Source organism: Bacillus rossius (genome assembly GCF_032445375.1).
Source record: "Bacillus rossius redtenbacheri isolate Brsri chromosome 4 unlocalized genomic scaffold, Brsri_v3 Brsri_v3_scf4_2, whole genome shotgun sequence".
In the NCBI taxonomy this organism is placed as follows: Eukaryota; Metazoa; Arthropoda; class Insecta; order Phasmatodea; family Bacillidae; genus Bacillus; species Bacillus rossius.
Window position 1 is genome coordinate 52,566,150 of NW_026962011.1, and position 26,505 is coordinate 52,592,654.

Sequence of the window (26,505 nt, forward strand, 5' to 3'; positions counted from 1 at the left end):
AATAGTTGAAAAAATATATATTAAATAAGAACTTTTGTTTTTAAAATACTTAAGTTAACATTATCCTTCTCAATGTGCATCGCTGCCTTTGTGGTTTGTGAATGTGGGTATTAGATATAACAGCTCATCTTGCACCACCCAAAATAACACTGGTTTTAACGAAGACTTTCATATTTTTTTCATGCCTATCCCCACCTTCCCCCGGCTGGATTCGCCACTGTAGAATATATTTCCGAATATGAAAATCAGGGTGGCCTTTCTAAACATTAAACTTGTATTTTGAGAATTGGAGTCAAAAAATGTAGGTGCCTGTAACATGACATATCTATTTGCATCGTATTCACAATCTACGTATAAATAGCCTATAAATGATTCAGAGAGATTGTGTGATCTTTTAAAATATATTTTGCAGTTTTGTTATTATTTAAAGTCACATCTCGCTGGCTATCAGAAATAAACTGATTTTACCCGCATAATTAATTCCTGCTACGTTATTAATTTTACGATAATATTTACATTTTAATATGCAGTTCCTACGTTGGCCTATTTTCTTCTTGTGGAAAAATTAATAAATCCTTTCTACACATAGTAAAGCAATACTTTTTTTTTGGCAGGCTAAACAATTGTCCCTGTTCTCTGCGACTTCTATTGGCCAACAGTTCACGTGCAGGCTTCTGCACCAATAATTAAGTGCAACAAAAATAATGGTCCAATCACATGAAACCACTAGAGAAGTTTCTGGGCTTGTGGGATTTTAGCCGCGAACAGGGTGGCGGTTTCACCTACGTTTCGGTCGTTATTGCAGTCGCCATCTTCAGGGTCACCACCATCTTACTAGGATGCTGCCCTGATGGCGACCCTGATGATGGCATTGCAATGTCGACCGAAACGTCGGTGAAGCAAACGCGTCCTGAGTAGCTCGGTCAAATAAGGCAACGAACGACTTCTCTCGCAATCACAAGGAAGAAACCGCTGGTGTGGGTTTACCTTGTTACAGTCTAATAGGCGTTCATATTTTTTTTTCGCTAAAAATCACGAATCACAAACTAAGCTACAGTGTTTATTCACTTTCAGCTAGTTTCGAAATCTTTTCGCGAAAAATACATGGCCCTAAACATACATCGGTTTCAGTGCGGTAGATGTCTATGGAGTTTATCTGCAGGTCCTTTTATCCGCCATTTTTTGACGTGACAACGTCTAATAAATCTATGAACGCCGGCTGCACGCACGAAAAAGGATGACTCATTGTCCCGTTACGCTCATTGTCCCGTTACGCTCATAGTACGCTTGCGCTACATCTATCTCCCTTCCACTCGATTGGAACACCATCCATTTGACTTTTTCGAGGCACATTAAACTTGAAACACTCCCATTCGTTTCCTACTTTTCCTATCATCGTCCTATCCTTAACAGAATAACACAGATTGGAAGAAGTTAAATGGCAAACATGTATAAAAGTTATAGTTAAAATAATCTCTTCGTTAAAGTAATAAACATATTTGAATTAATGAGTGCACAAATAAGAGTAAATTTATCAATTAAATTGTAGATTTCATTTTACTCCTTCTTTGTATCCATAAAAATAGTGATAATTCAATAAAAATGATTCAATTTTAATCATAAAAGTATGCAATCATTTAATCAATGTTTTGTTATGACGTTGTCACGTTAAACTATCGTCCGTAAACCGACTTCACAGACAGCCAATTGTTTTCCCAAGTCTGTAGTTGTATGTTGCTGGTATTTGCGCAGTTGGTTGTTGGAGGCGGCTAGGCGGCGGCTAGAGGGACGCCGTGATTGATGCAAGACGCGGCAACACCGCAGCCGCCTGCCCGGGCTGTGTCGGCCGCCGCTAGAGGAACCAGTTCCCCTCCCCCTGCCACCCTGCCCCCCTACCACCACCCCCACCCTCACAGCTCCAAAAGAAAAGAACCCACACGCACGCACACATGCACGCGCGCTCTCCGGCAGGAAGAGAGACGAGCAAAAAAAAAAAAAGAGAGAGAGAGAGAGAGAGAACGAGCGCGATGGGAGGAAGAGACGAAGGGTGGAGTGCCGGGGGAACGAAAAATAATACAGGAACGGGGAGGGGAGGGAGGAAGGGAGGGAGGGAAGGAGAGAGCGACAACCGACGGGCCAGAGCGGACTCGCTACATCCACCCATTACGTATAAACAACCCGTGAGGTAGGTGACAGGGGGGGGGGGGGGGTTGTGGTTCCCGGAGCCGGTCCACCGGTCCACCGGTCCACGAGTAGCACGTGCTGCCCGTCGCCGATATCCACCGCCGCGACCTTGGCTAGCCGCGGCGGCACCTGAGCACAGAGCGGCCGCGCTTACAGAAGCCAACTAGAGCCGTTCACGTCACCCCAAATAACCAGTCGCTCCAATACAGCTACTTACCTATGACCTGGTGTCCAAACAGGTGGTCCTAGAGGCCCTACCGTAGGAAATTTTTTTTTAAAATATTGCACTTTAGCGGCCAACTATTTGAAGAAGAAAAAAATTACTTCTGTTCTGTTATTTTTATATTTTCTTATCCCTCTCCCCATCCCCCAAAAAATTTTTTTAAAATTCCCCCAAATTTTTACTTGCGCCTGAGCCGCTCAGGTCAGTTAGGCCAGGCTTATAAACTACGCGAAAAAAACACAAGACGCAAAATGTTTCATAACGACGCGACGTTTTCAAATACTCGTTTGTAAACTACGCAACACGCAAAAAAAAAAAAAGTATCGACCAACTTTCAACTTATCGCGTTCTCGCTTGCGTTTCCGCCTTCCGTGTTTGAAGTGTGGTGTTCCGAAAACTGTTTAATGATGCTGGCGTCGTGTGCATTGAAGACCACGATGTTATATACATTACGTTGTCACTTGTTGAACTTTCGCGCAGTGTAAGAAAATAACATTATTAAATCAAAATTAATCGCGATTACTTGCGTTTTCATGACAAGCATGAATTATCAAATGAGGCTTGGGTAAGAAATTATTTTTCTACAGTTTTTACAATTTCAAATTTGTAAGGGTTGGTGACTTCTGTGCTTTATAAGCGACCGTGATTTTCTTGCGTCGGTTGCGCGCCTCGTTGTTGCGTCGTTGCGTTCCTCGCGTAGTTCATTGTAAACCCGGCCTCGGTGTATTCGCGAACTGCGTCGTCACTGCGGAGCTGACGAACCTCCTGCTCGTAAGCCATGCGGCCGCAGGTTCGCCAACAGTTCCGCTCTAAGGAATGTCGTCCTTTACCAACAACAACTAGAGTTGGCAGGGCGGTACAAAGACAATGTATTACATTGTTCTGTTTGAATTACCAGGGTATCTTGATGTAAGCTTTTGGACATACGCCATTGCTAAGCACTTTTTCTGTAGAAGAAAACTAAAAAATACCTAAAAGACAAAAACACAAAATTAAGCAAAAAATTGCTGTTGTGTAACTGTTGTCAATTTTTTTTTAGGTTAAATATTTTTGTGCTGTCATCATTTGTGGTTGTTTTTTTTTTTTTCGTTCTCTTAGTACATTTTTCTTTGTTTCTCTCTGTTTGTTGACCATATTCCTGTTATGGATATTATGTGGTGTTTATATCCTGTTGACAACAGCAATTTTTTGCTTAATTTTGTGTTTTTGTCTTTTAGGTATTTTTATAGTTTTCTTCTACAGACATACATGTGCTTAGCAATGGCGTATGTCCAAAAGCTTGCATCAAGTCATGCACTCCCATTGCAATGAGAACACCAGGGCAGCACTCGATGCTCGGACACGCGCTGTGACGGGCGCAGCAGAGGAACCACGGCTGCAGATGAAAACATCTGTAAAGTGCTTCTCAAAGCCTCGCAAAGATCTTTGAAGTTGGGGGTGAACAACATTTTTATTGTAAATAATAAAAGTATTTAAGACAGAACACTGCGATTTTTTTTAGCAAAGTTATTTCATTAAAACTCCGGTCAATTTTAAACATAATTGAGACGCTCAGTGTTATATTTAAATACTTGCTCTGTTATTTACAATATAAATGTTGTTTAACCCCAACTTCAAAGACGTATACCAGCCGCCTTGGGAAGCACTTAGACCATGAGTAGTGTAGAGGTCTGCTACTTGTTCTGTCCCGATGAACTAGCAGCCGCAGTGTGTGTGTGTTGTTCACTAAATAAAAGGGAGGGAAACCACCCGAATTATTTACCCCCAGGCCCTTGGTTTCTCTCAGTGTCATTAGCACAGAAGCCCAAGGCGACGGGACCTCCAATATTATAATGGGTAGTAATTACGGCCATGCAATTTTTTGTTTCGCGAAAAGATCTACACACCAGCTGTGTTTCAAAATTGTGCAACATGATCTGTGTTGATTTCAGGTACGTGTCCAATGTCCGCACGCCAATCACAGCCGTCCAGTGCGGAAGCAAACGCGTCCTGATTGGCTCGGTCAAACAGGGCAATCACTTCTCTTGCAGACGACCGCCAGTCACAAGGGAACGATCGCTAGAGCGGGCATGCCTCATTACAGTCCAATGAGCTTTGTATTTTTTTCTCGTGAGAAAGACATGCCCCTTGTAATAATCGAGGGAAGCCTTCTTTTCACAGACGAGAGAGCCAAAACCCGAAGTTCGTGCTTTTTTTCCGTATCTTTAATGTAGCTATCCTAACCAAATCAACCGTCCACAATGTTTTAAAGTATTTATAATGTAGCTAACCTAACCTAATTGATCATTAGTATCCTTTTATCAACACCACCATATTTATTTACAATGAACAAAAAAAACCTAAGATGCAAGATCGGGAGTTTGGCTCTCTCGTCTGTGAAAAGAAGGATTCGCAATAATCGATCGTGCTGGGGTGTCGGGGACCCAAACAGGGCAGGACAGATGCTCGGCTGCAGCTATTCAGAGCGCGCGGCGCCGTGTGTTGCGGGCAGGCCGTAAGCGCCAGCCCAAGATCACTACATGGCATGGGCCGGGACCTGCTGAAATCGCTAATCCTCTTGTATGGCCGCGGGTTTCGAATGTTAACAATCGACTGAACCTTATCACTGAAATCATGGGTAGGGTCATGCATTTTTTTTTGACGTGACAACGTCTAATAAATCGATGAACGCCGGCTGCACACACGAAAAAGTGTCCCGTTTCGCTGTGTCCCGTTACGCTCATTGTACGCTTGCGCCGCATCTATCATTTCATCAATGTTTTGTTATGACGTACGTTAAACTATCGCCCGTAAACCAACTTTACAGACAACTAATTTTTTTTTGCGAAAAGAAGGTCTAAACTAACTGCGACAAGACAGCAGCCAACGAGTGGGTGACATCAGCCGTGTAGCGCCGGTGCGAGTGTGACCCCGACAGCTGGCCCGTGCCCCCCCCCCCACACGTGACGTCTGAGCGCGCCCGCAGGCGTCTCGCATACCAACGCGACGCCAGGCAGACGGCGTCCCTCCCCCCCTGCCCCGCTCACTCCTGCGAGCGCCGACAAAGCACCTGGCGGGTCGCTCCGCGCGCTGTGACGTCACCAGGCCCGCTATACAGCGTGTCTCATCCTTGCACTCCGGTGTGCATTCACTCTCTGTTTCCAGCGCACGACAGCTGCTGTTCGCGCTGCCCTGTTCCCATGTGCTTCTGTTCCCGTGTGCTTCTGTTCCCGCGTGCTTCTGTTCCCGCGTGCTTCTGTTCCCGCGTGCTTCTGTTCCCGTGTGCTTCTGTTCCCGTGTGCTTCTGTTCCCGTGTGCTTCTGTTCCCGTGTGCTTCTGTTCCCGCGTGCTTCTGTTCCCGCGTGCTTCTGTTCCCGTGTGCTTCTGTTCTCGTGTGCTTCTGTTCCCGGGTGCTTCTGTTCCCGCGTGCTTCTGTTCCCGTGTGCTTCTGTTCCCGTGTGCTTCTGTTCCCGTGTGCTTCTGTTCCCGTGTGCTTCTGTTCCCGCGTGCTTCTGTTCCCGCGTGCTTCTGTTCCCGCGTGCTTCTGTTCCCGTGTGCTTCTGTTCCCGTGTGCTTCTGTTCCCGCGTGCTTCTGTTCCCGTGTGCTTCTGTTCCCGCGTGCTTCTGTTCCCGTGTGCTTCTGTTCCCGTGTGCTTCTGTTCCCGTGTGCTTCTGTTCCCGTGTGCTTCTGTTCCCGTGTGCTTCTGTTCCCGCGTGCTTCTGTTCCCGCGTGCTTCTGTTCCCGCGTGCTTCTGTTCCCGCGTGCTTCTGTTCCCGTGTGCTTCTGTTCCCGTGTGCTTCTGTTCCCGTGTGCTTCTGTTCCCGCGTGCTTCTGTTCCCGCGTGCTTCTGTTCCCGTGTGCTTCTGTTCCCGTGTGCTTCTGTTCCCGCGTGCTTCTGTTCCCGCGTGCTTCTGTTCCCGCGTGCTTCTGTTCCCGCGTGCTTCTGTTCCCGCGTGCTTCTGTTCCCGTGTGCTTCTGTTCCCGTGTGCTTCTGTTCCCGCGTGCTTCTGTTCCCGCGTGCTTCTGTTCCCGCGTGCTTCTGTTCCCGCGTGCTTCTGTTCCCGTGTGCTTCTGTTCCCGTGTGCTTCTGTTCCCGTGTGCTTCTGTTCCCGTGTGCTTCTGTTCCCGCGTGCTTCTGTTCCCGCGTGTTTCTGTTCCCGTGTGCTTCTGTTCCCGTGTGCTTCTGTTCCCGTGTGCTTCTGTTCCCGTGTGCTTCTGTTCCCGTGTGCTTCTGTTCCCGCGTGCTTCTGTTCCCGTGTGCTTCTGTTCCCGTGTGCTTCTGTTCCCGTGTGCTTCTGTTCCCGTGTGCTTCTGTTCCCGTGTGCTTCTGTTCCCGTGTCCTTCTGTTTCCTCATATACCTACCCAGAGAGCACACAAGTTTTAGAAACGACATTATAAAGTAAAAAAATACATACTTCCATAAATATTAAAAGTATATAATTTTTTTTTCAAATAAAAAAACTTGGAATGATGATTTTTCGAAATAAATTTTCTTTTTTGTATTTTACTAAGAGTAACGTTCTATTCTTACTTTAAAAATACGCAAATTGAAAAATGCCATCTAGGTTTAAACATTTTTTTTAATGACATCATTAAACATTAAACATTCTGTCTCTGTTTGACCAACAACTACATATAGTCTATCCTGTGCTATAATAATTGATGTTTAGAATTTATTTATTTTTCTTTCGCAATGTGTACAACTGTAATAATAACAGACAAAATGCACAATTTTATAGTATATCAATATCGACAAATTGAAGAAGTATTAAAACTTGTTATAATTGATGGTACACAACACGCGCGTGGATCCCCTCCTGAACTGAGGCCCCGCTTACGTATGCAAAGTCATGACTGTGAAACGGGATTGAAGAACGTAAACGTCAAAATTATGTTTTAAGGAAAACATTCTGTATATTTTAAAGTTGTTTGTTGCGTAGCTTCTCCCCCCCCCCCCCTACACCACAAACACCCGAGAATATCCCCCCCCCCCCAAACCAACCTAAGAATATCGGCCTTCCCCCCCCCCTTTTTTTTTCGAAACCTACAGATTTGCGCCCCTGGTATACAATATGACACTATAAGTAAGAGTAGTGTCATACATAGGCTGGCTTGCACAGTCGTGACTTGAGGCAAAGTAAAGTATTTCTCCATTTGATTAACCTGGGAAGTTTTTGCTTGGATTGTACTAACCTGACTCGTAGTGTCGCGCTCTGCACTGCAGGAGGAAGCGGCGCTCCAACTGGCTCACGTGAGCCTTGCAGCGGTGCTACGCTCTGGCGGGCCATGCGGGTACTTGAACCACGTATTCCCGGCACGGCGAGGAAGAGAGAGAAAAAAGGAAGGAGGGGATAATGCGCGCACGGTAGAAACTTACTGCTCATTGTGTGTGTAAACCGGCCTTTTAGAATATGTAAGAGCGAGGGAGCGAGCCCGTGAAGGACTTCAAAGAGCCGCCGCCGACGCGGATACGCGTGTGACGGGTGTTTGTTTCGTCTCGCGTAACGGCCGAGTGCAGGCAGGGGGCAATATGCAAATAAATACATTGAAACCCCTTCGAGAAGCTGCCTTTCAGGGGCGTATGTGCTAGTGAGGCGGGATGGCAAGTGCTTCTAGCGTAGTTATGGCCTCTAAGCGCACCACTGTGGACTGGCGAGCGATCTTCTCGTCGTGCATGAAATAACTATGAGATTTTATTGGCGACCATATCATTACACGGCGGAGAAATGAAAACTAAGGTGTAATGCAAACCCTCTTGAGTGCTTTCAAGACTCTCTACCGGATGTTTCACAGGTGGGAACGCACCACAACGCCGAAATACCACAACGCCGAAATACACTAACGCCGAAAAATGTCATTGCAGGACTGCCACAAAGGTTAGGTTAGGTTAGACTAGGTTAGGTTAGACTAGGTTAGGTTAGACTAGGTTAGGTTAGACTAGGTTAGGTTGGACTAGGTTAGGTTGGACTAGGTTAGGTTAGGCCAGGTTAGGCTAGACTAGGTTAGGCTAGGATAGGCTAGGTTAAGTTAGGTTAGGTTAAATTAGGTTAGGTTAGGTAAGGTTAGGTTTGATTGTGGTATTTCGGCGTTAAGGTACATTTTAGAAGCACACACAAATTCATTCAGTTGTTATTTCGGCGTTGTGGTACACAGCAGTTTTCTAGCTGTCGGCGTTGTGGTCAATTTTGACATTCGGCGTTGTGGTAACGACCCGTTTCAGGTCTAAACATCATATTGAAAACACATTTTAAAATTTTAACCACTTTCATTATTTAAAAAAAAAAGTTTGAAAACGAAATACGGAAACAGAACGACTCATCCGCGACCTCAGTGTATTCTTTAATTATTTTTCGTAATCATGCCCCTCTCGGATATCTCGAGTAGTTTTTTAACAGCGTGGTCTGGAGATCTACACACCGCATGTATGCCTAGGTGGATGGGGCGCTTAAGAACTATCCGCAGGTTTTGAATAATCGAATGCGAGAAACTAGCATCTAACATCAAAGGAGTGAGCTCGCAACGTTGCGGGTAGTTAGAAAGTAAGACGACATAGAAGACAAACACAGGATATCTGTGGGGCTCGCCTCAAGCATGGAGGTAAAATATGACTTGTTTAAACTTTATACATTACCGATGACACAAATTAACACATGAAATAAGGACTACAAAGTGACTGTACACATATTAAGTTATAGCCTACAGGCAGTTGCTGGCTATCACTCCAGAATGGTAATTAACTAAAAAAATCGGATATGTGATTCGTAAAATCAAAAGTCCTTTAATCAAGTCCATTTTTCTTTCTGAAAACCACGGGTGGCAATTACACGGCAGTAGTATACAAATGTATTTACTCGCTCTGGATGCTGGGTGTGGTGCCACTGATGACCGCCATATTGGATTAGTGACATCACAGCCACCCCCTTGGATGACCTTGACACCACACCTAGCACCCAGGGCCAGTAAATACATCTTTATACTACTCAAGGCATAGAACACTTAGGTTATTTGTCTTGTAATTTCAGCTAGTCTGGCATCTTATAAGAAACCGGGCATACGATGGAGAGACGAGTCTTGTGCGCAGTCGTGATGTCTACCGGATCGAAGAAAAAAATTATTTACATTTTTTTAAAGTCAATTCGTACAAAAAAATAAACCTGAGCATACGCCTTCCTGGAACTGGTGTAATTAATATTAAACCCTAAGCACCGAGCAAGGCATTACACTGAACCTAAGTACGAATCCAGGTCCCTCCATCCTGATTTCGGTTCTGCCTATACATGATTTCCCAAAACCACTACAATAAATTCCTGGTGCGGTTCCTGAAAATACGACTAGGGTTGGGAATAAAACCTGTTTTGTATAAAAAAAAACCAAAGAACCAGTTTTTTTGTTTAAACCAGTTTTTTTATTACATTAGTTACTTTGGAGTCCAGCAAATCTTCACATCTGACTGGGGCTTAACCCTAGCAAGGGTATGTTCCCAAAATGAGGATTCTCAATAGAATGGGGATTTACAGTACAGTCAGGGATTTCCCACAATATATATATATTTTTTAAATAATAACTTAAATTATTTCCTCTTCTTTCAACATTTTGACTACAATTTAATAATTAATTTAATTTTATAGGAGTATTTAGCTGGGTATAATTTACAACTTATTCAGATAACATAAATGATAAGATCTTGATTAGTATATAATTATTTGTTCCCGTAAACCACAAAAAACATTAATGAGCAAACTATTGTTATAAAGAGTGGAATTAGACCTCTCATTAAATTTATTAAGATATTCTATTTAAATTGACATTTAAAAAAAAATTGGATTAAACCAATGTGGTTTAAATCAACCAACCCTGAATAAGACCATTGCTAATTCCTCATTTCCTGAGTTTTATGGCATCAGTCTTTCACCTCACTGTAGAAGAGGTGAGAAGGAAAATTGAATTTTGATTAAAATTCAAATGGAAGTAATATTTTAAGGCCGTTGTCACACTGTGCCTTTTGAAACGGAGATGTTGCCAGTATATACTCGGTGATTTATACTGTAGCAATTGTTTACATGTTCGATGTTGATGAATGTACTTAGTGCAGTCTTGAGAAACCTGTATTGTGCACCCTAAAAAAAATGCTGTAGAAAATTTTCAGCCATAGTTTTAGCCGCAGTAGCAAATACGCACAGTGCGATCAAACAGTTTGAATAGTAAATAAAGAAAATACTTAACTTCCACAAAAATAATTTAGCTACCTACTTCTTGGCTTCTGAGTTAAGGCACGTCAGTTGTTAATAGCTCCTTGAAGATGGCTGCTACAAGGCACGCCGAAACGTCGGGCACATCGTTTAACCGGAGTTGGGCCAAACCCAGAAGCCTACAAGTAGTTAGTAGTGCTCTAGCCATGACGGCCTACGATCTAAAAAATAAAAAACTACTTGTTCACAGTTTAATTTTTTTTCCCCGAATGTAGTATCTTGGTAGACAAGTAGATTTTTAATTAAATTTATTTTCTTCTTTTTTTATATACTTTGAAAATAATTCCCAAAATTAAACCGGAAATTTAGCACTCCCAAAAGTAAGCTTATGTGTGAGTGCAACTAGTCACTTTAATTGAAGTGCGGTATTTTGACTAATATAAACATTTAAAAATTTGCAACAGTTGTCAGATAAATACAAAATTACTTTAAAAAATTACATTAATTGATATAAAGTTGAAGTTTAAAAGAACAACTCATTTAAATACAAGACAACGTATAACGTTGTTGCAGCAAAACTCTACCTATAAAAATGTCAAAAATAAATTTCTAAAGGAAAAAAGTACATAAGTTACAACAATATATAAAAACCATACTTAAATATCAAATAAATCTCTTCATCAGTTTAATCATCCAGGAAAAGATTGATGTATTTTACCATTTCTTGGAAGCCTGAATTCTAAAGATATCAGTGTAATAGTTTTGTGAAGTAGAGGAACAGGCAGTGCCGAAGGACTGTAGGTAGAGACCGGAAAAATTCGTGGGTTCATATCACGATATGCTATAAGCCAAACAACTGTATCTTTATATTGCTTCTGTGCTTGACTCACAGTTTATCTGAATGACTTTGAGCCGATGAACAACCTTCAACCAAAAAAGTATCGAATCGCAAGCGTCCCAGTCGACAGGTGTCACGAGTCAATAGCCAATGAGCAGGAGGCATTTGCCCGAGTGTGTAGGGGGTTGTGGAGTCTATGTTAGAGGTCTCTGACTGTAGGACAGCAGGATAGCGTCGCACCGCGCGCGCATGTTTTCGGCACGGGGCGTACTCGCGCGGGCGGAGGTGCGCGGGACCGCTAGTAGCGGGTATAAACAGGGCGCCGCGGCGCCGGCGCGCTGGCGTCACACGGGACCGCGTTTTATGACCGCGCGCCTGTGGGGACCAGGGGGGGGGGGGGGGGGCGGGGGCGATGCTCGCTCTCCTAGCGTGAGCCGCCAGACGGCGCCTGTAGGGGGGGAGATGTCCCCGGAGCCGTTCACCATGACAGAACAACAATTACACATCAACTGCTGATGTATTTCATTGGGAACTTTACACGTTATGTGTTGCGCACATAGCACGTTTTGTTGTTCTACAAATTTGGTTCCATACATCCCTTGCATTTTTAGTTTCCGTGTGTCGTTTCAATCAATGAGTGATAACGTCAATATGTACTTTATAGGACTCTGCGTGAATAATCTGAGATGTTAAAAAAAAAAAAACAGTACCGCAGTTTTGTTCATTCCTGTTCGCCGTACTGCAAAAACTGCACGCCGCGTATAAATACAACGACAATGTTGTCACGTCATAAAAAAAACATCTGGCAGGATGCGGAATGGTTTAACGACACGCTCGGGTTTGTAGTTTTTTTTTTTTTTTTTTAATTATTCACTATTTGAAGTTCCGGCGTTGCCCGGGCGAAACAAATCATAATATAAGGAAAATCAGTGCCGAGTTTAAAGTTTGGAGGTTACACACTTGAAAACCGTGAAATTTTGATTTAAAAGTCCCGTTGATTGCACAATATCGGTGCATAAAGGCTGCGCATCAGCAACACCGGGCCGCCAATCTCCAAGTTAATTTTGTGGGAAGGCAGGTAAGCCCTAGTCAAGACGCGCGATACTAATTCAAGGCAACGCCATCTATTGACGAAGTTCTAAACCAAACTGATATCAACGCCTTTAGTTCTCTAGCAGCCGCGAACATCACTATGCGGAAGGATTTCGCGAAGGAGAAGGATATGAAGTTGCCAGAACTTACTACATGACCGTGTGGCGGACACGAAAAGACACAAACTCACTGTTTGTGTGTCGTATGTTCTACCTCCTATGATTTTCTATTACAGAACTGAATTCACCCCTTTTTAACTCATTTAAGGATGGATTTTCATAGTTATATGTAGTCTATGTCACTTTCGCCCATAAAGTATCTATATGCAAAAAAAAATATCATATCAGCCTGTTTCTCCGTTGTTGCGTGAAAAGACAAACAGACTAACACACTTTCGAATTTATAATATTAGTAGGGAAAAACTAAATCCGACCAATTTCATTGTTTCGGATTATGGATAGGTCACACATTCCAGTAGAAATTGGGAGTATGGTGTATTTTTCTTTCTTTTTTAAAATAGCTGATTATTATGTTACTGTGCCAGGCGATATTTTTAAACACATCTGCATGGTGTTGGTGTGTGCTGCGAAATATGTAGGTGGGAAACTTGGCACACAGCGTCTTCGCTTCTCGCTACCTCGGCGGCTATCAAAATAAATATGGAATTCTTTGCCTGCCGCGCGGTCGCGCAATGTAAAGGCTTCTCGCCCACAGCTGCCCCTGAGCCGGACATGTCTCAGTTCCCCGGCGCGCCGCCAGATGCCAGCGGCGTCGCGGCGGCGGCGAACCTCAAAGCGGCGCCCGTGACACGCGATTAAAAGCAATTACCTGGAAATTAAAGTTTCGGCGGCAGCGATCGTAAAGTAATTACACCGTTCTCCCCACCCCCCTTCCCAACCTGACATCCCTACCCCCCCGGGCATGACTGCGCCGTGGCTAACTTCTCTCAATTACTGGCAGTCAACTTAAACGGCGGGTGGAATTACCCCCCTCCTGCACAACTTACTCCTCCTTCCAAGGGTTTCGGGTTCAACTACCTGAACTACACACAATCAAATAATAACCGGCGGAGTTTGTCCACCGCATGCACATACACAGCATACACATACACAGCATGTACATTATTTCCTACCGATACCTCCCAAGAGTGCGAAGTATTAGAGGAGCTGATCATCAAACTGTCGTCGCGCATTTGTTTGCTATGATTCATATTTCTAATTGTTTGGCACAAACATCTTTCTAAGCACAAGTCGATGATTGTCCACAGGAACACGAGACGGAGGGACAGGACCGGTTGTTTAATGTAGAACGAAATAAGTCTATTGTAGATAAAATTAATTGGAAATATTACAGCTTAAGCGCTACGTACATGCCACACGGTAACTTTTTAAGTATAATAATATAAAATACATATTTTTTTTATTATCGTTGAAATAAATGTGCAATGGGAGTGCATGATTTGATGTAAGCTTTTGGACATACGCCATTTGCTAAGCACATGTATGTCTGTAGTGCTGGCTTGTTTCTGTTTTGGAAAACCATTGTGTTTGTTTCGTCTTTTCGTTTTGTTGTGTTTTTGTCTCGTTTCAACTGTTGTGCTGAATTTTTTTGGGGTTCAATTCATAATTTGTGTTTTTTTTTTTTTTTGTTCTCTTAGTCCATTTTTCTTTGTTTTTCTTTGTCTGTTGACCATATTCCTGTTATAGAATATTATGTGGTGTATATATCCTGTTGACAACAGCAATTTTTGCTTAATTTGTGTTTTTTGTCTTTTGGTTTTTTGTAGTTTTCTTCTACAGACATACATGTGCTTAGCAATGGCGTATGTCCAAAAGCTTACATCAAGTCACATATTTTTTGGTTGTAAGATTTTAAAAATTGCATATAATACGTAAATTGTGTTTAAAACTACATTTATGGACGCGAATCACACGTAGTTCCGCACCCGCCGCTAGAATTCTCTGCCGGAGCAGCTACGTCGACTATCTAAGCATTCAATTTGCAGACCGAAATTTTAAACCATAGCTATAATGAACCGTCTCCGATGAAAGTGAAAAGGCTTGGAAAATAATGAAACAACCGGCTTCGGACCTGATTTTCGACAAGGAATTTTTATTTAAATACTGCCCATCTTGTTAACATTCATAAAACAATTAATACTACGAAGTTTCAATTTGGCTTTGTGAACTTTGGTTCGCGCCATCTGCCTCAGATGGCAGCACCGTGGTTACACATTTCCGCTCCATGCTACTTCCGTCGCATTACGAAATTACTCCCTCCAAATGCCGTATACTGAGAACTAAGATGTTACACATAAAAAATTATGTCACTTAAGTATTGCTTATATGTGGGTTCATACGACATGTGTACTGCAAGCTGTGGATAAGTGATTGGATAACTAGGATGGCGGTGTTCAGTTCCCTTTAAGACTAACTTCTTTTTTCCAGAAATATATTTCTTAGGATTTCTGTCGACAAGCAACTCTTCTGCAGACTACGTGTAGACATTCAATGTTCTCTTAAAAAAAACAAAAAAAACAAGTACTGCAATGAGAAATTAACCCCCTTCCCTCCTTTTTACCACGGGTAGCGCGTGCCAAGAATGCTTTAGGTCGCCAAATGGTATGCAGAGATTTATATCACGCGCCATTTACTAAGGCCCAGTCCATGCCATGTTGGTTATTTCATTTTCTTGCCATTGTTGTTGTTTGAGTGCCTTTTCCTGTCAACTTGCCACGTTGCCTCTCTTGCGTTTTTAAGATTCCTCTCAAATTTTCTCAACTAATATTTACTAACTATTATCTAACAGTATCTGATGATGCGACCTTTCATAGCTCGAAAACAACCATGGGCGTAGCTAGGATTTGTGGACGAGAGGGGCCAAATGAAGGTATGAAAAATATAAATATTTGATAGGCTGTTTTTTGGGGGGGAGGGGGGGGGGTTTCTGAGGGGAATGGTGTGAAATGCGCCCCTCCCTCCCCCTTTTCAATGGTTACCAGAAAAACGGCTGGTGCGGTATTCCTCCCCTAGAAACGTTTCAAAAGATTATGTTTTAATACGCATTTGTTTCTATCTGATAACCTTTGAGTTTTTTTTAAACTAATTTTTTTAATACAACTTGACACTCATGAACTGTAGATTCTTAACCTATGTAATTAATGCTTATGATTGTGTCCTAAAATGTGTTCAAAGAGAAGACTTCCTACTCTGTAATTTTTCAAATTCAGTGACCATAAATTGAGCCATATATTTTCGTTATTTTAATCTGGCTAATGAGTTTCTTGGAAAAAGGGGGGGGGGGCATGACACTCTCCCTGACTACTCCATTGAAAATAATTTTTTTGGAACATCTGGTGAGAAAATCTGCGACTTCAGAAACAAATTCAAGAGAGCTATGAGAATAAATATACAAGAAAATCCCTCAAACAAGAAGCAATGATAAGGAAATGAAATGATCAGCAGAGCGTGTGAGAGCAAGCTTCAACTGACCAACAGCAAATGTTTATGAATAGCATTCAGCAAACATTCTATTGTCGGTAGAGCGGAACTAGGTTAAATTGAATGTTTTCGCGGTGGTAATTAGGTGTGAAAATATTGGTGCATAACCTAAAAACCAGCACAGAGAAAGAAAAAAATTCTGTACTTTTACAAAAGATTGCATGTCAAAAAAAAAGTAATTTTGTACAAAGCTTTTTTTTTTGGTTATTTTTGCATATATAAATATGCTTTTCATACGGTAACTGGAGCGTTATTTGATATATTACTTGATGTTTCATTCAAGAATATTTTTTTTTCAAACCATGGAAAATATAATCAATTAAATTATTTGACTTTATTTTGTTATAATATGCGCAGTTTATACTGGGAAGCTAATCAGGGAACGGTTTACAAATAACTTTAACCACTGGAGGTACCGGGACAACACACAGCATGAATGCCCGGGTGAGAATCCGGACCCAGTATTACAGCAAACACCGTTTTGTACTGTATTGTTTTCGTGTAAATGTAAATTTTTTTGCAAATATGTGTAATTTTGCGTGAATACTTACAAACCAGAATGTACAGTGCAGAGAAGCCGCCTCGTCGGTGCTCCAGGAAGTGCTGTACCGCTCAGCCCCCCCCCCCCCCTGGCGCCCCGCCCCGGGCACGCACCACGACGCCGAAATACCATAATGCCGAAAAATGTCATTGCAGGACTGCCACAAAGGTTAGGTTAGACTAGGTTAGGTTAGACTAGGTTAGGTTAGACTAGGTTAGGTTAGACTAGGTTAGGCTAGTCTAGGTTAGGTTAGACTAGGTTAGGTTAGACTAGATTAGGTTAGACTAGGTTAGGTTAGACTAGGTTAGGTTAGACTAGGTTAGGTTAAACTAGGTTAGGTTAGACTAGGTTAGGCTAGTTTAGGTTAGGTTAGAATAGGTTAGGATAGGCTAGGTTAGGTTAGGTTAGGTTATATTACGCTAGGTAAGGTTAGGTTTGATTGTGGTATTTCGGCGTTAAGGTACATTTAAGTAACACACACAAATTCATTCAGTTGTTATTTCGGCGTTGTGGTACACAGCAGTTTTCTAGCCGTCGGGGTTGTGGTCAATTTTGACATTCGGCGTTATGGTATTTCGGCGTTGTGGTAGCGACCCCCCGCCCCCTGACGCGCATCCGTCACGCAAAACAGCTCCGTCCAGACGGCGGCCTCGGAGGTCTCGCGTGAAAATAACGGAAGAGTCCGCTACAACCAGCGGGTGCGGCAGCGGCGGGAGGATATCTGGCACGAGGGTTTCTCTGCCCGCTGTTCGAAACACAGCGTCTTACGGTGGGGGTATCTTCTTATGTTGCGTGTCGTCCGCTGCGTGCATAACCCCGCGACAGGACGCGGTGCAACGTACAGCGTAGCCGCATCGAAGCCACAGGTCACGTCCCTCAGACACGCCAGAAGGGCAGTTCACCAGCAGCCGTGAGCGCAGGTGAGTTTGCAGCGGGCCACCTTTATTTGTTATACACCTCAGGCTAAAACAAGGAGGAGGATAAAGTCACCTGGTTGGTGGATGTCAAAAAGTATTTGCAAAGAGGGAGCTGTGCGGTGGTTCGAGTTCGTTGGCTGCTTTGAAGTTTCGGGAATCAGAACATGAACATTACGAAGTGTGTTACATGCTAGTTTCAATATCATAAAGTTTTCATTTGGCACACCAATGAGCTTAGCACCTCCTCCACGAAAGTGAATATACACGGGTGCATACTGTCCCACGCGGGCCCGCCAGCTCTATTGGCTATAGCAGAACCGCGCAAGCGCACTGGACTTTCAACATTTTAAATTTCCGTCGTGTGTTGCGCGTGCATGCTTGTCATTTCCGTTGCATATTAAAATTTCATCATCAACGCACCTAATAAGTAAAAAAAAAAAAACCTATTACACTCATAATTTCATGGAAAAACTGGCACTCATAAAATTGCACGAATACTATATAATTTGATTTATTGATAAAGTATGATGCTATGCCACCTAAATATGCCTCGGAATATAGACGGATTGAGGATTAGTTTCGCCCGTGTAAACAAATAATAACACAATATGGATAGACTGTAAATTTTTATTATATTTTATTGGAGCGAAAATTTTAAGTTGAACTACCAAACAGAACTTATATTATAAACTGTGATTTTAAAATAAACATAGTACTAATATCAAGCATGCGTAGTGAAATCATCTAAAATATATATGCATCAATAATCATAGAAAAATGGTTAGCACCTTCACTATATAAGTATTGATAAGAATAATATCAATATTTTTGTTCCACATATGGCTAGTGTTTATTCCGCGAAATAATTAAATGAATAAAAATAAATTGAAAGACTAGAGAGCATACAAATAACTGTTATTGAAAAAGATAAATAAAAAATGATAACCGATAGTGAAATCGTTGACTATAACTGAACTTTATTCTCGATGATAGACGGAAGGTTTTAATTCGAGGTCGACGTCAGCAAGCTGGTATTGCTGCGTGTCGAGGCAATGTTTGTTGGGAAGCCTTCTTTTCACAGACGAGAGAGCCAAACTCCCGATCGTGCATCTTCGAGTTTTTTTTGTCATGATAACTAATGGTCAATTATGTTAGGTTAGCTACATTATAAATACTTAAAAATATTGTGGACGGTTGATTTGGTTAGGATAGCTACATTAAAGATACTGTGAAATCATGTAAACCGTTTCCTAGCCCTGGATAGCTACCTACATATTAAAAAGTTATTTGCTAAGCAACCATAAAAGATTTGACAGTATTTTTAATGTAGCTATACTTACCTAATATAACCAACCATCCACAATGTTTTAAAGTATTTATAATGTAGCTAACCTATCCTAATGGACCGCACAATGTAATGCCTCGCCGGTTTATACAATGAGATAGAACGGAAAAAGAAAAGCGGGCATGAAGTTCGGGGAGCTTCGGGTGTGGCTCTCTCGTCTGTGAAATGAAGGCTTCCCATGTTTGTTCGGTACATGGTACGGGACCCAGAGATACGGCACACGTGCCAACAAATCGGCACGTCCAGCTGCGCTGACGCGGACTCCCTTTTAGCCGCTCGCTGAAATAACAGAGCGGCGGAGAGGATCGAGGAAAACTGGCCCGGCGTCTTATTTATGGACGCGGCGTGAACATTTCCCGGGCGGGTAGTACAGGAGTTGGCTGAGTAGTCAGCGCCTTCCTCTTCCCGCTGCGGTGCCAGTAGCGTCCGTATTTCAGTTCTTCAAACGCACGGCGTCTACACGTCAAATATCTGTTACCTTTTTTTCTTTCATTTCAACTCCAAGCGTCTTGTTTGGACCCAGAAGGCAGAAAAACATCGGTAACCAGTAATAAAAATGAAGAAGCTTTATTTAGCATGAATTGTTCTTGGTATTTACTGTGTAAATATAGAATATATCCTTCAATAAGTAACAAATACTGAAAATACGACATATTTGAAGTGAAACATTTTTAGCCATGTACGTGATCCATTTTGATGACAAAACAGAAGAACGCCGTTAAACAAATCTACAGTCGGCAAACAGTTGCTCTTTCGATATCAATTGGCGGAGTAAGGCGTCTGGAGGAGAGATATGATTGAATATGAAGTGGGGGGGGGGGGAAGTATAAAGGAGCGGGATAGAAGAGGGATATACTCGGGATTTACTAGGCGGTGGTCAACAAAACACGAGGATTCCAAGAGCTTGTCCGAGCAAGTGAGCGCGCGGGGAAGAAACTACTGGCGGGGGTCGACGGTGCCACTGCACTGACGCTGATTATTCAGTGCAGCGGTCATTTCCAAGATGAATACACAACAAGCTGTCCCATTCCAAAACAAACTGATGTATGCTAAAATATAGACAGGAAAATTCAAATACATATAGGTATATATAATACAAACAAAATGAACAAAAAAAAAAGGAACTACAGCAGCTTCCACTCAAACACTAGTCTTGTCGTGGTGGTCGGGCTATACACACCCGGGCTCTGCGCGGAACACCGGGAGCCGGGAGAAGCGGCAACACCGCGCCGTCATCAGGCGGTCTGTGGCGGCCGCAGACTCACAGAGCGGGCCGGCCCGTAGCTCTGCGCTCCGCCCACAGAGCAAGCAGTCACCACGCAAGCATTGTTTCCATTAGGCTTCATTCATACAACTTTCTTACAACTCCATCGTTGCTTTTAGATCTATGTTATTTATCACGCGACGATAGGGAAAAGTATAAAAATATTGTAAATTAGTGTACTTTCACAGGTAAACTGTTAAAACCACTACATTTATAATTTATACAGCGTAGTTTTAATAATTAATCAATTAAATGACACTGATGAAATACAATTTAACAGTTTCTTTTTACATGTTTTCAGTACCAGATAGCGGATTAAGTTATCTAATTCACAATTACAATATTTTATTTTTAATATTGTGTATATCATCAAACATTTTTGTATTTATAACTGGCATAGTATTTTTTTTTTTTTTTTTTTACTGTGCGACACTGTGTTTGCAAACTGCGCTGGCGTATACTTGGACGCCTGATGATGTTAGGCCTACTCGCCGGCTGTGAAGCTGCGTGAGAGAATATCACCTGTTAACCAGAGTTAATTTATAATACAAGAAATATATTGTAGTTTTGTACAACATATAGCTAAGATTATTTTTGAAATTTGTAATACGTTTTTCGAGTTATTTTATTACTAAATTTGGAGCAAAATAATATATTTTAATTAATGTTTCATTCAATTAGTTTTTTTTTCAAATCACGGAAAAAAATATTCTAATAGTGAATCATGACTATTTTGTTGTATCATGCTTATTTATTTGCGCAACTGGAAAGTTATTCTGGGAAGGTTTTACAAATAACTCTAAATATTGGAGGTACTGGGACCACACAAAATATAAATAAATGCCCGTGTAAGAATTCGAACCCAGTATTATTGTGAACGTTATTTTGTAGTGATACTTCTGTTTTCGCGTAAATGAACAAATTCACAAATATCTTTCAAGTTTACATGAATGTTACAGTTCCGTTAAAAAAAAAATTGGTTGTCTGTAAAGTCGGTTTACGGACGATAGTTTAACGTGACGTCATAATAAAACATTGATGAAATTATTGCATACTTTTATGAATAAAATTGAATCATTTTTATTGAATTATCACTATTTTGTATGGATACAAAGAAGGAGTAAAGAAATCTACAATTTAATTGATAAATTTACTTTTATTTGCACTCATTAATTCAAATATATGTTTATTACTTTAACGAACATATTTTAACTATAACTTTTATACATGTTTGCTATTTATCTTCTTACAATCTGTGTTATTCTGTTAAGGATAGGACGATGATAGGAAAAGTAGGAGACGAATGGGGGTGTTTCAAGTTTAATGTGCCTCGAAAAAGTCAAATCGATGGTTCTAATCGAGTGGAAGAGAGATAGATACGGCGCAAGCGTACAATGAGCGTAACGGGACAATGAGTCATCATTTTTCGTGCGTGCAGCCGGTGTAAATCGATTTATTAGACGTCACGTCAAAAAAAGAAAAGGTGCAGTGCAGTCACGGAAACACACGCGATGCGAAGAGCTGTCCCTGGTTGGACAGGATGGCGGCGAGAGAGGACATGTGCCGCTGTTGCTCGCGCCGGCGCGCGCCGCGTTTCTTTCAACTCCTTCCAAAAATCCCCGCGGCTGTCACGGCCCCCTCCCCTACACTAGGCCCGGCACACAAAGAAAGGCAGCACTGAAGTGCCGCGCTCCGGCTCAGCCGGCGTTGCCACATCCTCCTCCTTCACCCGGTGAACTCTCCCCCACCCCCTGCGGGCCCTACCTGCGGGTCGACTCGACAGCTGCCGAGACACCGCCAAGAGCCCGGCTCAGGGTCTCCACAGTTAGTACTGTCCTATTAGATCTAGTGCTTTTATAACTATATTAGTGGTTTAGTACAGATCTAGTACATTTCTCTTTAATATCATAATATTATTGTAACTCCAATATGTTTTATTATTAAGCGTAATTATTAAAAAAAAACTATGGAATGTATGTGTGTGTGGTGTGATATTTAAGTTCCAGCATTGCAATGTCATAATAACTTCCTAAATTGTTAAAAACCATAACAAATTATAATTTAGTTCTTTTTTGTTCTAATATAGTACTTTTTTTCTCGCCTAAGTTGGTACGAAATATTTTTTTCCTTGTGGACACCCTGGCCAGGCGACCACGGACCATGAGTTGCATGCTCGCGCTTCACCGACACTGCAGCACCGCTGAATACATACACGTTTACAGAGTATCTACAGATACCGAAAGTAAAAAAAAAAAAAACTGCTAGTGGAAACTGAAAGATTAGTCACAAAACCACAAAAATGTCCTCAAATAAACAGCAATGGAGCTGAAAATCACGAAACTTAAATTTCCAGCATTTTTTGTGTGCCTTCCTTCAATTTTGAAGACATACAGTAGTATTTGGCGACTGTCAACTTAAAATAATTTGGAAATTATCTCCGAAAAGATTTTAGCTTTTCAAACTTTAATGTCGGTACGTTCGTGCGGATTGTAGAAAAAACGTGCATTACATTTGGCTCATGTTTAATTCTGATTACATGTTTATTTAAAAATCACCCTACGTTCCTAGTACGCAGTCTCATGTAACGTGACTCACATGTGAACGCCCTCAAAAACAGTATTCATTTATCAACTGACACTTGCAAGGCATCACATGATGCTTGTTTACCAACACTGACAACCACATGAAGTTGTTTACAAACACTGTTGACAGGAATCGCGTGCGACTTTCAGCGTCTGTGATACTGTCACAAGCCGATGAGCACACGGTATCGGCTCAAGTATGTAGTACGTACAAGACCGTAGGCCTGGTTCTTGCTTGGAGACAGGCTAGACTGCTAATGTTTGAGCTAACCCTCATCATTCCAGGCGTCCACAAGCACTGGAAAGCCTACAGCAAACTTGCAATAGACGCATGGCCGAACTAAGCGTAACCCGACCTGGAGGTAATCTGTGTTAGTGAGGCGGGAAGATGAGTGTGACGCTCGCTGGTGCTTCTGGGCTGTAGACTGTCGCGCAGTCTTCTCGTCGTACATGGGGCAAATATGAGATGTGTGCGGTAACCATAACATTATAAGGATAATTTAAAATTAAGGTGAAACGCAAGTTCCTGGACGCTTTCAAGAATAATGTATACAATTATTATTAAAACACACATTTTATTAACTTTGACTTTCCTAAAAATACAATTTAAAAACGAAATACGGGAAACTGAACTACCCATCCACCTCGGCGGTTTCTTAAATGGTTTTAGCAAACAAACACCACCGCCTTAAGGCCTGCATCACGCATATTCCAACTGGCCCAAGGAAACACTCGGCAGACGAGCGTATGGCGGCGGCGGTCGAGTCACGAGCCACCCTGTGGCGGGCGACTGGTTTTCGGGCCGTCCTGTACCCCGACTCCCCACCTGCCGATTCTTCCGACAATCCCCCCTCCCTCCCCACCCCGGGCGAGGAGGAAGCACATAATTTATGGATGTTGGCCGCGCTCACATAAATTACCGTGCGGGGCTCATTCACCGAGACGGAACTGGAGATTGGCCGCCCCGCGGCGTGATTAGAGCCGCTCCCCCCCTCCCCCTCCCACCATGTCCTCCCCCCCCCCTCCTCGAGCGGCCTTGACCGCCGCCGGTGCGCGTAACGCGCGGCGCGACGCGACACGACGCGACGCAACAAGACACGACGCGACGCGACGCAACGCGACGTGACACACGGGCCACAACAGTCTTCAGAACCAGGATCAGTGTTGGCCGACGTCACTCATTCCAAGGGCCACATTTTTCAAACCAATCCAAAAGGTCTTACATATCAATCAATATTAGACATATTTTATTTTAAGTTTTGAAGTGGAACGTCTTTGCTGAGGGGACTACAATTTTCGAGCGTTACGAAAATTCCGATCGCACGAGGGGAATAGTCAGGTACGTGGTGGGGGAACCGGGAGAGGAGACGGCAGGGGACTGGTAGAAATGTCGCAGCATACTTGCACACTTGTATACTTGCACACATGCATACTTTAAACTGGCATTCTTGTATACTTGCATAATAACATAATTTACCGCTCGCATACTTGCGTGTAATTTTTTATCTGCGACCTTAGCCAAAGAGAATTATGTATCCTATACCTATGTAACACGCAAAAAGTTTCATTTCTGTCGCAAACATTTTTATTACATGCAATAATAAAAAAAATACAATATGTGGCATATCTTAAAAACACTAAAAAAATTGGTTGTTTGTAAAGTCGGTTTACGGACGATAGTTTAATGTGACGTCATAACAAAACATTGATGAAATGATTGCATTCTTTTATGGATAAAATTGAATCATTTTTATTTTAATAATAAAAGACACAGCGTAACGGAACAATGAGCGTAACGGAACAATGTGCGTAATGGGACACTTTTTCGTGCGTGCAGCCGGCGTTCATCGATTTATTAGACGTTGTTACGTCAAAAGCAGTCATCAAAAAATAACCTATAAATGTAAGAATTACCAGGAAATATTATATACATTTCAGAAATATAAATAATGGCAACATAGGTACCTGATAATATTATTTATTAAGATATTCTGTAAGCGGGCCACCAGTTGAGCATCACTGTTCTGAAGCAAAGTTTAAAACAGAAACAGTGGTATTTATTTTACTTCGCGTCTTCGTGTGTGGCAAAGTTAAAGCGATACACGTTCCCTTACATTAAACCACATTTGTAAACTAACTACCATCGCTATCACTATTCAAAATAAAGCATTCAACGTGAAAATAGTATTGACGATAAGATAGGTAAAATGCCGGGAGGAAAAAAAACTAAGCGCTAGTTTAAAGTTCCAAGACAAGTACAAACTCCAACAAAAAAAAAATTAAAATATATTCCTCTAAATGAAGTCTAGACGTATATACTTGCTGCATTAAAATTAAACGTTAAATATCACACGTTTTAATAAAATAAAAAATGTTACTGCATTAATACCAGTCACATACACAGAAGATATTTGGCACTGGCGAGTTACTTCTTGATTTTTAGAGGACTTAAACCTTCCATGATGCCAGCTGGGTGCAAGAATAAAAGTAAAAGAAGGAAGAAATATGGACGTTGTCCTCGTTAAATAAATTCACAATTTTTTTTGTTCACTTCTCACAAACCAAGCGAAGGCTATGACCCGAAGAGCATTATGTATTATCAAGTGTATTTGCATACATGGTATGACGAGAGGGAGGAAGGGGGGTTGAGAAGGCACGTGCTAACCACACAGCACGTGAGGGAGGCGTCTTTGGTCTCGCCGACGCGACTTGAAGGTGCGACGGCCCGGCAAACAGGCGTAACTCCACTCGCGGTGGACTCAGTCCGGCGGTCGGCCGACAAACAACCCGCTCTGGACGTGAGGCATGTAGGGAGAGAATGCTCCCCCCTCCTCCTCAACACCCCCAACCCCCCAATACATGACCGGGTCGTTTCCACAACGCCGAAATACCACAACGCCGAATACCATAACGCCGAATGCCAAATTGACCGAACCATAACGCCGAATGCCAAATTGACCGCAACGCCGACAGCTAGAAAATTGCTGTGTATCACAACGCCGGAATACAGTAACGCCGAAAAATGTTGCTGCGGGGAAGGGGGGGGGGGCGGCACAGGAGAAAAATGAAAAACAACTGAATGAATTTTTGTGTGTTTCTTAAATGTATCTTAACGCCGAAATACCACAACCTAACCTAACCTTGGCTAGCCTAACCTAGCCTAACCTTACCTAATCTAACCTTTGTGGCAGTCCTGCAATGACATTTTACGGCGTTAATGTATTTCGGCATTGTGGTAATTCGGCGTTGTGGTACACAGCAGTTTTCTAGCTGTCGGCGTTGTCGTCAATTTGGAATTCGGCGTTATGGTTTTCGGCGTTATTGTACGTTCGGCGTTGTGGTGCGTCCCCTTCATGACCTTACGTTCGGAAGGCTGGGAGATCGGCGAACATCAACACCCACGAACATAACTGCCTGATGTAATAAAGTGAAATTCAGAGGTAATTTTTATATTACTTTCTTACTCGATTAGCTTATAATAGCGTCTGTCTTGTATACAGATTAGAGGAATTTTTAAGAATATTTTAGGTAATATGTGAGCAGTCTAAAATTAATACGAATAATTTAAACATGAGAATGAAGATAACGAAAACTAAATGTAAGTACCTGCTGATTGAAATATGATAAATTACAAAATCACAAGTATTTCAGATAAACTATATCTATTACGAAGAATGATATAGGCTATGAATTGCAGGAAGAATGACACGAAGATTCTCCCTCCTAGTATACCCTAATCTGGATCTAAGAGTTAAATTAAAAATAGCCTGATAATAAGGAGATATCTGACATCTACCGGACTATTGTCATTTATCACACACCAAAATATATTAAATTTCCACAGAAAAG

General features: G+C 42.2%; 1 protein-coding gene across 1 annotated transcript in view; it reads right to left on the reverse strand.

Moving 5' to 3' along the window:
• LOC134541861 (protein naked cuticle homolog 2-like) overlaps positions 1-26,505 on the reverse strand; it is an 83,559-nt gene that overhangs the window by 30,559 nt on the left and 26,495 nt on the right. The gene's annotated exons all lie outside the window — the stretch shown is intronic.